This window comes from Meriones unguiculatus, chromosome 1, assembly GCF_030254825.1.
Source record: "Meriones unguiculatus strain TT.TT164.6M chromosome 1, Bangor_MerUng_6.1, whole genome shotgun sequence".
NCBI classification, from domain to species: domain Eukaryota; kingdom Metazoa; phylum Chordata; class Mammalia; order Rodentia; family Muridae; genus Meriones; species Meriones unguiculatus.
The window spans coordinates 154,776,553-154,790,164 of NC_083349.1; the positions used below are offsets into that span (position 1 = coordinate 154,776,553).

At 44.4% G+C, this 13,612-nt stretch overlaps 1 protein-coding gene across 1 annotated transcript in view; it reads right to left on the minus strand.

Moving 5' to 3' along the window:
• The window catches only part of Amotl1 (angiomotin like 1), a 113,447-nt gene extending 100,396 nt beyond the window's left edge, over nt 1-13,051 (minus strand). Inside the window, exon 1 of the mRNA XM_060369456.1 lies at nt 12,818-13,051. The gene's annotated coding sequence lies outside the window, so the exon portion shown is untranslated. The remainder of the gene's footprint in view (nt 1-12,817) is intronic.
• Nucleotides 13,052-13,612: the final 561 nt, after the last annotated feature.

Sequence of the window (13,612 nt, forward strand, 5' to 3'; positions counted from 1 at the left end):
TAATGATACTAACACATCTGAAAAATATTTTATTTACAACAGGCTAGGAATACCAAATCACTTTATTAATTCTTGTGTATCCCTGAGGAGGTGAAAATTCCAAGAACTTTTGTTTGACTTTTAATTAACCATCAGAGAGTAGTGTTTAAAGTCAATTCCTCTTTCTTCCAGGCCCACTAATGTAGATTAATTAGATAAGCAACATGCTGTCTTCTGGATGTGTGGGCTTAGACTTGAGCCTATGAGTTTAATTTTAGCCATCTAAACATTTTAGGTTTCTTTCTGTAGACCCCACTTACATCGCTGACACCTGAATTTCACACCTCAGCTTGGGAAAGCCAAGCATCAGATATGAAATGAAGTTGTATGACTCAAATACCATAAGGAAAGCTTTGATCCATCACATCTATTACTGTAACTGCAGCATTATCCCTTGAGTTCCAGAAAGCCCTGGGGTTGCTTACAAAACTCTGGAGCTTGGAAAAACAGTTCCCAGGCCTGTGTCCATATAAAGCCACTTCTCTGGAGTTTTCCCTAGGTATCTAACTTCTTCCCAAGCAAAATCTCAAAGACTGAGCAAAAACATAAGGAAGCCACAGGAATTTAGTGACAAAAGAAACTGTGGCAGCCATGAGGACGAGGAGCAGCGACTGCATTAGGCAGCACAGGACAGCACAGACAGTAGTGCACATAGCTAGAACATAGCTGCCCTCTGAATGATTGCTTCTACAGAGATGAACCACCTGCACACACGAGCCCCGGGAGCTAGGGCATACTGGGACGCTGTGCGTTCATATGTGCTGTTTAATAAGCCTTGGTTGACAAGTCAGCGAGGATCCTAGCCAGACGTCACATCCTCGTAAACTCCCACAGGAGCCATGCTCATTTTGATAACGTGAAGTGAGCCCAGCGAGTAGAAGGGACTCAGATGTGTGGGGATTTAGCTCTGCCACTCAGCTCACTGGAAACTGACTCCTCTTCTCCTGCTTGTCTGCCTCCTAAGCGAGGCACTCCCCCCGCTGCCCAGGTCAGAGTCCTAGCCAAGGCTGTTTGGCTGAACACATTCACATCCCTGCCTTCACTGCAGCGTGTCCCTGGTCCGGCTTTCCTTTGTCCCACTGTTCACACTTCTCTACTCCTGCTAGTCACACGTTCATTGTAGCAGATGTTTTTGAAACCTATCTGATGATGTCACTCCCCGGCTGAATCAATTCTTTGCTCCTAGGAGAAAGTGAGGACTATTCAGTGGCGCACACGGGATCCAGCTATGGCTGCGTGTGTGCAGCTCCTGAATAAGCTTCCTCCAGGCTCTTTCGCACCTTCAGCCATAATAATATCCTTGAGCAGGATTATCTTGGCTGCTCACCCTCCCCACCTTGCTAACTACAACTTCACCATCTCATTTTTGCCCTGGTCATGGCTTCCCAGAGTCTTCCACCAGAACCTGGTCCTACCACCTGTGACACTGTATTACAGCTCTGCTAATGCATCTGAGAAGCTTGGTTCGCAGCTTACTATCTTGGAACTGCACCTTGTTGGTATCAGTATATTTACATTTTCACAGTGGCTGTCACAGAGTAAATGACACAGATATGTTGAACGAATGAATGCACCTAGCAGGAAATGAATGGGTGGTTGTATTTGGCATGAGCCCATCTCAGTTTAGCAAGTCTCTTTGAATTGAACTCTGTTTGCAACCTCACCCACAACCTCTGTTTTGGCAATTTCTCCACCTCGGCATACCATATCTAGCTTTGTTTCTATCTGGTCCCGATCCCGTCAAGCTTAATTGGCTGAGATCTCCCATCCTGTGATCCCACTTCAACTTGCATATCTGCCCAACTGCTGGGCATGTCTGGTTCCCTGTATAGACACCAACCTCCCTACAGCATCCGAGTCACACCTGGAATTCTAGTCACCGGGGGCCATTTCTGCTGTTACGAACTTGACCTAGAAATACAATTCAGAAGAATCCTGCCTGCACTTTGGTTACTTACTCTGCCATCCCATGGTTCTATCTGTAGAAAAATTGATTAACTACTAGTACCATACTTGGAGAATCAGGTAGTATATACTGTTCTTAAGGGATTTAAGTAGGTTCTAAGGAATATAGACCTGACCATCGGAAACAAGGTTACTTGCTGATAACTTGAGCTATAAATTAAAATATACATAAATGTGTATGTTCCCATAAAATACATGCAGATAAATTCACTTATTCATGTGACAAATATTTATATAATGCTCCTATGTCCTAGCCACCTGAATAACAACTTGGAGTCAAGGATAGATTTTGTCCCTTCTTTCAAGGAGTTTTCTGAGTTGTTGTGGAAACACATCTAGACAGATCCCTACAGAACAATGCAACAAGTGGACATGGAGGCACACACAGGGAAACACAAGGATTTGCAAGCAGTAGGACCTAGAATTGCGGCAATGATCTAGGGGTCCTAGTTCAAGTCTTGCCTTCTCCATGGCACCCCAGCAAATGCTGCTCAACCTGAGCTGAAAGCCCACCAGAGACACTGTGTTCCCTCACTCCCCAGCTAACCCACTGCATCTGTGAACAACTGTCCAGGAATCCATATTTCGACTTTCAACAAAAGACTGAAACCTCCTGCAGTCTGAACTGTGTTAGCACCTCCTGGACCCCGTTCTGCCCTTAAAAGGCTGTCTAAAGGTCAGGTAGCAAGACCTCACCCAATTCTAGTATCTTCCATGCTTGCAAACCTTGGCCTGTAAGAAGATGGTGACACAGATTTATATGATCCCACCCAGATGCTAAATGGCACAAGTAACTGAAGCAGGAAAAGAAAGAGGCTACAATGTGGGAATTAGCTCCCTTTACAACTCATTTCTCAAATACCTATGCTTGAAGTTTTGATGCCAGGGATAAAAATGCCCTAGCTGAATTGAACCACCGTTGAATGGTGGATACTCTCCTCTTTGGGCAACCTCAAGGGTTTAGTCTGATGAGTTCCAACATCTAAACTTGGAAGATCCTTTTCCATCTAGCTCAGAATTAACCAAATATAGAAGAATAAACACTTGGACTCTCAATATTAAAATGAATATAATTCAGTAACACTTTGGAAAAAAAAACCCCACAAGAACATGTATTGTGTGAAAACTTTTTTTGCATGAATAAAAGTACTGAATCTTCTTCTATCTGAAATGCTTGATGTCTGAGCATTGGGGTAATTATTCCGTGCTGCTTACTTGTTTCTGAGAATCCTTCCAAAATCATAGAACTGGGAAATTTCAATAACTTGAAAAACGTTACTCCAAACTAGCACATCCAAATGGGTAGGGTATTTTCAAAGCTGCAGTAGAATTTACTGATGTTAATATTTTAAGTATGCTAGTAAATAATTCATACCACCACTCTCTAAGGAGCTGTGGTAACAGGCATATTTTTAGGAAGCCTAATGAAGTTAAAAGTTGTACAGTCCTCTGCTGAACTCAGACTTTTTGTCTCTAAAGCTAGTTCTAAAGGTCCAACTTGGGACCCTCTGACACCGGACTTTCCCATGCAGATGTGTTTCTGGTCCCCTTGCTTTTCAGAACTCCGTATGTCCCTCCAATACAGTCCTCTTGCACTGGAGGACCACTCCTCCCACAGATGACAATTATCATGTTGAGGTCACTCCTCAGGGCAAAGCTTTATTTTCTGTACCCTTGCCTTCTCACAGGAAGTGCCAGGATGTGGCTGGCTCTGGTAACACTGGGTGAGTAGAAACAGGTATACTATACTCCCAAGCTGAGAGACTAACTCCACATATAACACAGCTAAATCGGAAATCATTTAAAACAACTACAAAAAAAATAATAAATAAAGCCTCTGTCATCAAAACCCATCATCTGGCAGTTCAATGTCCACAGGCAAACCGATGAACAAAGAAAAGGAAAAAAGCCACCGGAGACATGAAAAGACCGGAATTCTCATCATGTCTTCTTAACACATTGACCCAGAATGAAAATCTTCCCCAAACTCAAGTTTCTCCAGTGTGCGAAAGAGGGCTCACAAAGCCTCCTCTTCCTTCCTGAACACAGTTTTGGGGAAAACAGACATCAGCAAGAGAATACACAGAACAATACACGACTACACAGCAGCTCATCTTAGTACATCTGCTTATAATGGTCGCTCTACTCAGCTTTGAATGTCAATTTGGCTGCTCAAGCTGTGAGCAAGCCAGTGGGAGGCAGGGTAACATAGCGGTTAACAGCAAGGACTTCGGAGATGGCGCTGAAGCTCAGTTCCAGTAGTGGCAGTAGTCTTGGATAAGCTAACCTGATTTGAGGCCAAAGTTTTCCATTTCTAACATGAGATCACAGCAAATGCTTGTCAGATCACTGTAGGCGTCAAATGAAAAACGTCTGAAATGTACCCTAGAAATCCTGACCACACTTAAAAAAATACAAAAAATTATCAAATCACTGATGGCAGCCATTGTTCTTGGTTGTCATTGGTAACACTTAACGTAGACACAATTCTTGAGGAGTATCTTGGTCCTTTTTGTTCCGCCTGGGGTCGGAATGAACTGGCTTTGAAGGCTGTCATTTCTCTCCATGGAAGGGCTGATGGCTAGAATACATTTCTCTGGAAGAAGATCAGTGGAAAAACTGGGTAAGAGTGTAGCTGTCCCATGTGCCAGTTCTCGCCGGGGTGAAGCGAAGCAAGCCAGAAAGGAGCAACAGAGGTGAAGGAGTGCTGCAAGGGCTTGCTGGGGAAGAGCCACATGCAGCGCCAACTGGACGTGGGGTGCTGGGAAACCACTGCAGAGGATTAACTGTGTGGAGAAGGCACCGGGATGAAGCCTGGGAGGCCAAAAGCCAGAGGAGATAAAGTGCCACAGATCTGATTACAAACCAGGGTTAGAGTGTCAGCAGATCTTACAGCCTGAGGCTGCGGTTCATCTTCAAAGACATTTGAGTTGGAGGGGAAAAAAAGTTACCATCCAAAACAGCACTATGGGGTTCTTAAATAATTCTGAATTCTCTAATCACTGTGTGCTTTAGTGAGATTAGCTGAACATAACAGAATGTCACAAACTGAATGGTTTAAACCACAGCCAGCCACCTACATCTAGAACTTCTGGAGGGTGAGGAATTCCAGAGCAAGGTGCCAACTGATTGATTATATGCCACAAAAAAAGGTTCTTTCCCATTCAATCCTTATGAGCCTCTGACTAGCTTCCTCTTCTTGCCAGGTTCCTCATTGCATGAGCATCCCATTTCATGACCTCCCATAAATCTACTTACTCTCCAAGGTCCCACTTCTAAGTACCACCACCTGGAGGGCTAGAACTTTGCCCTTTGAATTTGAATTTGCAGGAAAACAAGCATTCAACCCATGAGTAATTTTAAAAAGTAATACAGGTGAAATATTTTTGTTTTTCTTTTTCCATTTCCATGTGTGTATGTGGTGTGTGTGTGTGTGTGTGTGTGTGTGTGTGTGTGTGTGTTCGCATGTGTGTGGGTGCATTTGTGTGTACCTGCACACAAAGGTCAATGGTTGTCAGGAAAACAGGGTCCCTCCACCAGATCCAGAGCTTGCAAATATGGCTCGCCTCTCTAGCCAGCTTGCCCTGAGGAGACTCTATATCCGCTGTCACAGGCTGGAATTACCAGCAGGCCATCTGCACTCATCATGTATATGTGTTCTGGAGCTGCAAACTCTGGTCCTCATAGATGCCCAACCAGCACTCTAACCACTAAACAATCTCCCTAGTCCCCCAATTTCACTAATATAATTTATTTAATCTATATATTTAGTTTTATATGCAATTAATGTAAGACATTATTAATGTCAATGTCAGGTTGTTTATCACACAAGATTGTACATTCTCACATCACACTGTTCACAACCCAACATACATTTTCACATCGGATTGAATTGTGTTTCAAGGGCTGAACAGCAACAGAAAACCAATATTCAACATCAAAGGCAAAATGAGCACCAGCTCCCTGTTCTTTCCAGCTGAAGAGATCTTTGCAAAGTCTATTCTTGCAGCCAGAATTGGGCTTTGGAAAAGTATGAGACGCAGGGACACCCCACCTTCCTGCTAGGCTTCCCCCAACATCACACTCCACCGAAGTCTGTCCTCCAGGTCATGCACTGGAGGCTGATTCATTGCCCGGCTCCGACAGGCGATTCACGGCACGTGTTCTGTCTGTTCTCCACGCTAAGCAAACACACCTCGCAGCTCACTTTCTCCTTTCAGTCACATGGTGGCTTTCTCATCCTGTTTCTGCTGCTGCTCACCACCTTCCCTCTGGCCTTGCCAGTCACAGGGACAGACACCTTTACAAACAAGTGGATCCATACCTATAGTCACCTGCTGTGGAAAATCTCACCCAACCGGAAGCAGACCATTGGGAGGTAGGCCAAACAGATGTGTCAAGAATACAGAGACAGGATCAGCCAGAATGGAAAAACGTATCAGGAGAAGTTGCACAGAGTGGAGCAGAGAGGGAAATGGCCACCCACACTGGGTTTCTAGGCCGTGCTTGGGTTTCTTCAGGCAGGAGGATTAGGTGGGCAGTAAGCCAGACAAGACACGTCTTCACCCTCCTTCCCAGACCAGGCTTCCAGCCATAGCATTGGTACGTAGTGGCTCCCCAGATAAGACCTTTGAAAACTTTCTTTGTGAGGCTCTCAGAATAATGAATTCCTACCTTCTGATGGCAGTCACAGTGTGGGAACAAACCACTGCTGATTTTTGGTGTGATTTCTCAGGGTCGTGGCTAGGAAAGGTTCTTTATATCTTCTTATGTGGAAGGAGCTGAGCACCTCCACCTTGGTGAAAAGGGACCTGCCCCAGAACTAGGGATCTGCACGCAATGTCAGCACAGGTTTGCCCCACTTCTCCCCTTGTGCTCATTTGAGTTGAGTTTCATGTCAACACAGCAGAGCAGTGAGCACTCATTCTGGACCAAATAACGACATGCCGAGAACACCTCACCATGGTGGCCGTCTGCGGACCCTTGGAGGCCTCTTATCCTTTGCAACAGAAGTTCTCATCTTCTGTTGTGCATTAGAACTCTCTAGGGAACTTTTAAAGTACGTAAATGTACTGAGTCTGGAGCGGAATATGGAACTTCCGGGGGTGGTCCCTGGGCTTCTGTGTCTCCTCACGGCTCCCCAGGCTTTTCTGAGGTGGAGCAATATAATGCTTGTTTGTTGGCTTTAAAGAACATGTAAGTAGTGAGTGTGATCCAAGGGAGAATTCTCACTGTCAGTGATATCCCAACAGCATCTCCCCAGATGTAATTGGGGGATGGTATTGTTACCTGTTTTCATTTCTGACAAATATCTTTGCACATGCAAATGTATATGTGGATGAGTGCATAACATTGATAATGCCACTCACCATATCTCATAGCTGGAATAAACCACTTGTCAAACAAGCAAACAACAACAGCAGCAGCAGCAAAACATTGATGTAATGCCAGGCATGGCGTCATATGCTTTTAATCCTAGCACTTGGGAGGCAGAAGCAGAGGCAAGCAGATCTCTGTAAGTTCAAAGCCATCCTGGTGTACATAATGAGACCCTGACTCAAAAACAAAAAATGATGTAGTTGATTTGGTGTATGCAAAACAATAACATTTCAAATCAGTGAGGGGAAAGACTAGATTGACAAACGTGCCTCAGAGAATGCAATTGCAGAGCAGGTGAGCTCTTTTTAGGTGTGTATATGCAGTATTCTAAGTAAAATAATGGGAATATTTGGATAGTCTAAATACAAGTTATACTGAAGAACTACACAGCTATTAAAGCAAATTACCACTGTTAGACTCTGTAAGAACTGACTGAAAATCATGCTGATTTGTAAATTATAAAGCAGTTTATAAATAGAGTCCAATTATAAAGGAAAATCACATACATACTTAAAGTCACATAAAGGAAGGACTAGCAGAAACTGTAGGCTTTGATTGGAGACGCTTGCAGGGAAAAAAAGTGAAATTTCACACTAGGCTGTTTGTTTGTTTGTTTGTTGAGACTTTCATTATGTACCCAAGGCAGGCCTCAAACACTCAGCCATCTTCCCATCTCAGCCTTCCAAGTGCTAGGATTACAGGCATGCGCCACCATGCCCTGCCCAGCTTACTTTTGACAAAGTGCAAAACTGACTCGATGAAGCCTTTTTCAAAAATGGCGCTAGGGCATTTTGACAAATTTACACCCTCCCTCCACATTAATTTTGATTTAACTTGACACTTTATAAAAATCAGTGCAAAGTAAATCAAAGATGTAAATACAATATATAAAGCTACAAATCTTTTAGAAAAAAATAATGATAGAATCTTCAAGAATTTTGGTTTAATAAAAGAATAAAATTTGCAATAAGAGCACAATGCATGAAAGGGAAATTTGGGAGGCTAGGATGTGACATGTTTGAGAGGTACATGATAAAAATAAAAACATTAATAAATTCAACTTTATGAAAATTAAATACTTATTCTACAAAAGATTACAGAATTGGGGAAATATTTTCAAACATATGATAAAGGGCTTTATCTAGACTAGATATATATATATATATATATATATATATATTCAGTAAAGTTTTTGTCAGTTGTTAAATAGGCAAACTATACAAGTACACCTGTCACTGAAAGTACATACTGACAGAAAATAACCACATTAAAACCCATTAGGCAAGCACAGATTAAAAACCACAGTAGTCGATCATGACCTGCTTATCATAATGAGTAAAATAAGAAATAGTGATATGCTAAATGCTGTCAAAGATATAGATAAATCTAATTATACATGGCTAGTGGCAATATAATGCCCCCTTTCTCTTGAAAATTAGTCCGGCAGCTTCCTTTAAACTTAAAATCAACTTCCCATAGGAGTCTCATACACCATCCTCGGCATTTCTCACAGAGAAGTGTGCATTTCCCTTCTTGCAGAAACTTGTAATAACGCCAATGGCAGCTTTTGATTTGTGTGTGAAGCGTCCCCCACAGGCTCATGCATTTGAACGCGTGGTTCCCAGCTGATGGAGCTATTTTAGAAGGCTGTGAGACCGTTGGGAGGTGGGTTTCTCACTGGAGGAAGTGGGTCACCATGGGAAAGCTTTGGCCTTTGACAGCCCCACCCACTACCTGTCACTTCTCTGCCCTGACTGCAGCAATGTCACCAGCTGCTTCCAGCCTGTCCCACTCCTTCCCTGCAGAGATGGACTGCACCCTTCAAACAGTGATCCAAATTGCCCCGTGTTTCACATTTGGTCACACCAATGAGGAAAGCAATGAATGCATTTGTAATAAACGGAGGACAGAAACAACTTGAATGTATTCTAAGGGCAGGACGGCCAGTAACTGCCAACTGTGGTGCATCCACGCTGTACGATGGCACTCCCTAACGAGAGCGAATCAACAGTGATGTGTTCAAAAATCTGGTGGTCCTCAAGGTTACATTTCAAGTGGGCAACCCAACACACATACATTCCTTCGTAGCACACTTACGAAAAAGCATGATGAGCTTCAAGAGATTAGAAACAGGAGAAGGTGGTAGGAACATGTCTGCAGTTATGTCATAGCTTTGTACCTTATTGAGGTGGGAGTTACATGAAGTTCATGAGATAAAATGTCATAGAATTGCGCACACACACACACACACACACACACACGCTGGAGTGCAAGCAGTTGGAGAAATCTAAATGACTGTGGATGGTACCAGCATCAGTGACCTAGTTCTGATACAGCACTGCAATTATGCAGAATGTTAAATTTGAGTGAGGGTTGGTGAAGTGGACCACAGACTCATATATCTATAAATATTTCATAACAAAATATGTAATATATATATGAGCAGACATTCTTTAACGGTCAGAATGTCTGCAACATGCATGGTCTAGAGCTCTTAAAAGACTAGACCAGCAATGAGCCTAAAGAACCAGATGGTAAGAGGAAAAATCTAGGCTTGTAGATAGATATTCACAAGGCAAGTATTTGGTAGGCTGTGATAGTAATTGAAGCCTCATCTTGGGCACCTTTGCTATGACTCAGTAAAGCCCTGGGTTTGCCAGAGATACTATGACTTTGGAGTGGTGTTGGCTCTCCTATTAACAGCATCCCAACCAGACTTGTTCTCAGTCCTTCTCTTTTCTTATTGTTTTCTAGGGGTGCCCATCATTTTCTGCTGGGATGTCCCCTAACTTCAGGTTTTCTCTGTTGTACCTAATTACCCTAAAAACTGTATATGAAGATGAGATAGGGCCAACAGGACAGGCAATGCAGAGCTTCTGTAGTCACTGCAAATAGGCTTGGGGAGGTAGGAGCGGAAAGAGACCCTGTGAGGTGAGTGTACATGCGACAGGGGGGTTTCTGGGTGATTTTGTGACAACGACAAGACTCATTAGCAAGTCTTAGGAAGTTTATGAAGTTTCTCGAACTTCTTTTGTCAAACAAGAATTGACTTGTTGACTCAGTGAAGTTTTCCTACAAAAATGAACACAAATAATGACCTTGGGTGACTCCATCATGGGATGGAGTTGTCTCTCCTTTACACCAGCTCAGGGGCTCCACCCAGGCTCGTGTCCGAGTAAAGGAGGCTTTACTCTACTCAAGTTACCTAATGCTTCGTAAATCCACCCCCAAGTTTGGATAATCCAAATTAGTGTCTCCCACGGTTGTGTGGGAGGCTGGGCTGAGTGGGGCAGTTCTCAGCCCCACTGTGAATTCCCCACATAGCTGCCCTCTGACAATGGGAAGGCTCCCGTTCCTACCTAGCTAGATGACTGAATAGTCCCAGGGCGGCCTCAGCTTCTTAAACAAAGTCTCTCCATACTTGTGGTAAATGTGTGCTTTCACACCCCATGGTGGTCCGAAAACAGTGGCCCTCGTGGACTGAGGCCAGCTTGTACCAGCTCATAGGAGCTGATCTATCACCAGCGCTAGAGATGACACTTCATTAGCTTGAAATGGCCACCCAGGGAGTGTTGGCACCATGAAAACTGGCTAACACAAAATTTAAGTCAGTTGTTCATTTCCCCGAAGTCAATTTAGCAGCTGACTTTTCATGGTGGCTGGCTTCCCTCTGAGTGAGGGGTGAACAAATGCAGACAGAAGCTGCAAACGTTAGCTCTGGCTGTCCCTGTATATCACTTTCTTCTTTTTTGTTGGCCAAGCAGCAACCCAAGGCTAGCTTAGGTTCAAACGAGAAAAATTTCCATCAATCTTCCGTGGAAAAAGGAGCAAAGAACCCACTCAGAGCAGACATCCAGATGTTTGATCAATGGATGAATGAATGAGCTTGTGGTTAAAGCACTAACATGGATGTCCTTCAGTCCTCTGAAAGCAGGAAGCCTTCTGGAAGATATAACTTCAGTATCGGAGAATCCTTTATGCTCTCTATATTTCTAAGGACTTTGAACAGAAAAGTGCTAGATATGAACCTTTCCCTCTGTCTTTGGGTACATAGACACCAGCTCACTCAAGTCCCCTCCTAGGTGCCCAGCGGCTACTGAATCCGGTGCAGTTTCTGGTTGCTTGCTGTCTCAGTGTTCTGTGCTCTTTATCAGGCCTTGCAAAAGTGTTCCTCAAACATGCAGGTTAATTATACACATACATACACACACTTACAAGCTATGTTTCAATGAGAGATTACAAACTTACAGAGAAAAGGAAAAGAAAAGAGCAGTTCTTAACTTCCTTGTGTTGGGTCTTCTACAAATGTTCTCACTTCGGATATCCCAGTGAGCTAGGCCTTATGCTGATCCTGAAATCCAGAAAATGAGTCAAAAGAAGGCCACATGGCCAAGAAGTACACCAGCTAGGACAGATCTAGTGGCACAGTCCTACAACCCTAGCTGCTTGGGAAATTGACACAGTAGGATCCTATCTGGGCTACAGTAAGTTCGAATCCCATTTGAGCAACTTAATGATACTCATTCTCAAAATAAAAAGCAATGGCAGCACGGGGAGGCAGAGGCTCTCTGTGAGTTTGAGGTCAGTCTGGGATGCATAGTAAACACCAGGGCAGACAGGGCTACAGAGCAAAGTCTTGTTTGAAAAAAATAAAATAGTAATTTTTAAAAACTGGTCTTGGTACCCTTCAAGACTGTGCCGAGTACTTGTGAGAGGGAGGGAAGGGCCTGCACTGTCAGGACTACCATGACAGTGGCTCAGCTTTTGTTTGTTTGTTTTGTTTGTTTGTTTGTTTTTTGTTTGTTTGTTTTCAGATCTCATTCACACACACACACACACACACACACACGCGCGCGCGCGGCACGTGCCCATTTCCTTAGACGAACTTGCACAGACATGCACTAGGACGGGCTTGCTGACTTCCGCCACGAAGGCAGCGGCACAGCCGTTGTTTATGTGAGGCACCTGCATGTCAGGGCAGGGATCCTGGGCCCCTTTGTCTCCTGCTACATGCCTAAGAAAGAAGGAAAGCATCCAAGCCAACTAAAGAGCAGATGAAGGCTTGCCACACAGCGGCTGTCCTTCTGTACCCCAACTCTGCAAGGGTTGACTCAAACACAAAACCAGAGGTCAAAAGGGCAAAGGAACTATGGAGGATGCCAGCCCAACACAGGTCACTCCTGGCTACCTCATCAATGAAAACACAACTAGGGAGAGAGGCACAAAACCAAGCTCACAGCTCCCTGTCCTCCACCAAGGCTCAGACCTGAATCACCCCGCCAGAGTCGGCTACCCTTCAGGTAAAGACAAAGGACCCCTCCCCCATCCAAGCAATCGACTCCTGACCTCACTCCACTATCTCCAGGGATGCCCTCCAAAGTCCCCTGAACCCAATGTCCCACGGTGGGAACTTACTAAATGAAAATGTGCTTACCTGAGAGAAGGTTCTGGTGCCCAGCCGTGGGGGACAAAAAAACAAAACAAAACAAAACAAAACAAAACACTAAGTTCTAACAGTGACAGGGACTCACAAATAAGTCAGCTAGTTTTAAAAGGAGAAAGGTGACTTCATCCCTGGTGCTGTGGAGTTTAAAAAGAGCAGCAAGTGCTCCCTGACTGAGCCAGCTCTGCCTCATCCGTGATGACTCCATCCAGAGCCACAGTCACTGCCCAGGCATGCTCAGCGCTCACAAGGTGGAGCGCTGGAATCCCACAGCTCTGTTGTTTTGGAGCCTCTCAAGGTCCTGGAGCACCAATCAGTGGCCTTGGCTGGCTGGCACGAGGGGAGGAAAGCCAGGCACTTACTTTCTTGAGCCGGTCATTATCTCCCAAGAAACCAACTCTAAAAATCCAGCACTCTAGGGAAAGAAAACAGGAAGTCAGCCATCACAGGCAATTCGGTGAGGGGGGAGTGGGGAAGAAGCCAGTGTGCCCTCAGGAGGAGGGCAGTGAGAAGTTTGCAACAACTGCCTTGCAATTCTAAAGAATTCTCAGAGCTCCTGGGTATGAGAGCACATGAAGGTGTTGGACTGGTTACTGAACTTTGCCGGGGGCTGGGGGGAGAAGGGCGGGAGGGCGTGTATTCATTTAAGTAAAGAGGCCTGTCTAGTGAAGGCAGCTAGGTTTCATTGTCTATTACTCACCCCACTGAGTGTGGGGTCATTTGTCATACTGAGAAATCAATTCTAAACATGTCCGCATTTTTTCTGCCAGAAAGACTGGGAAAGGA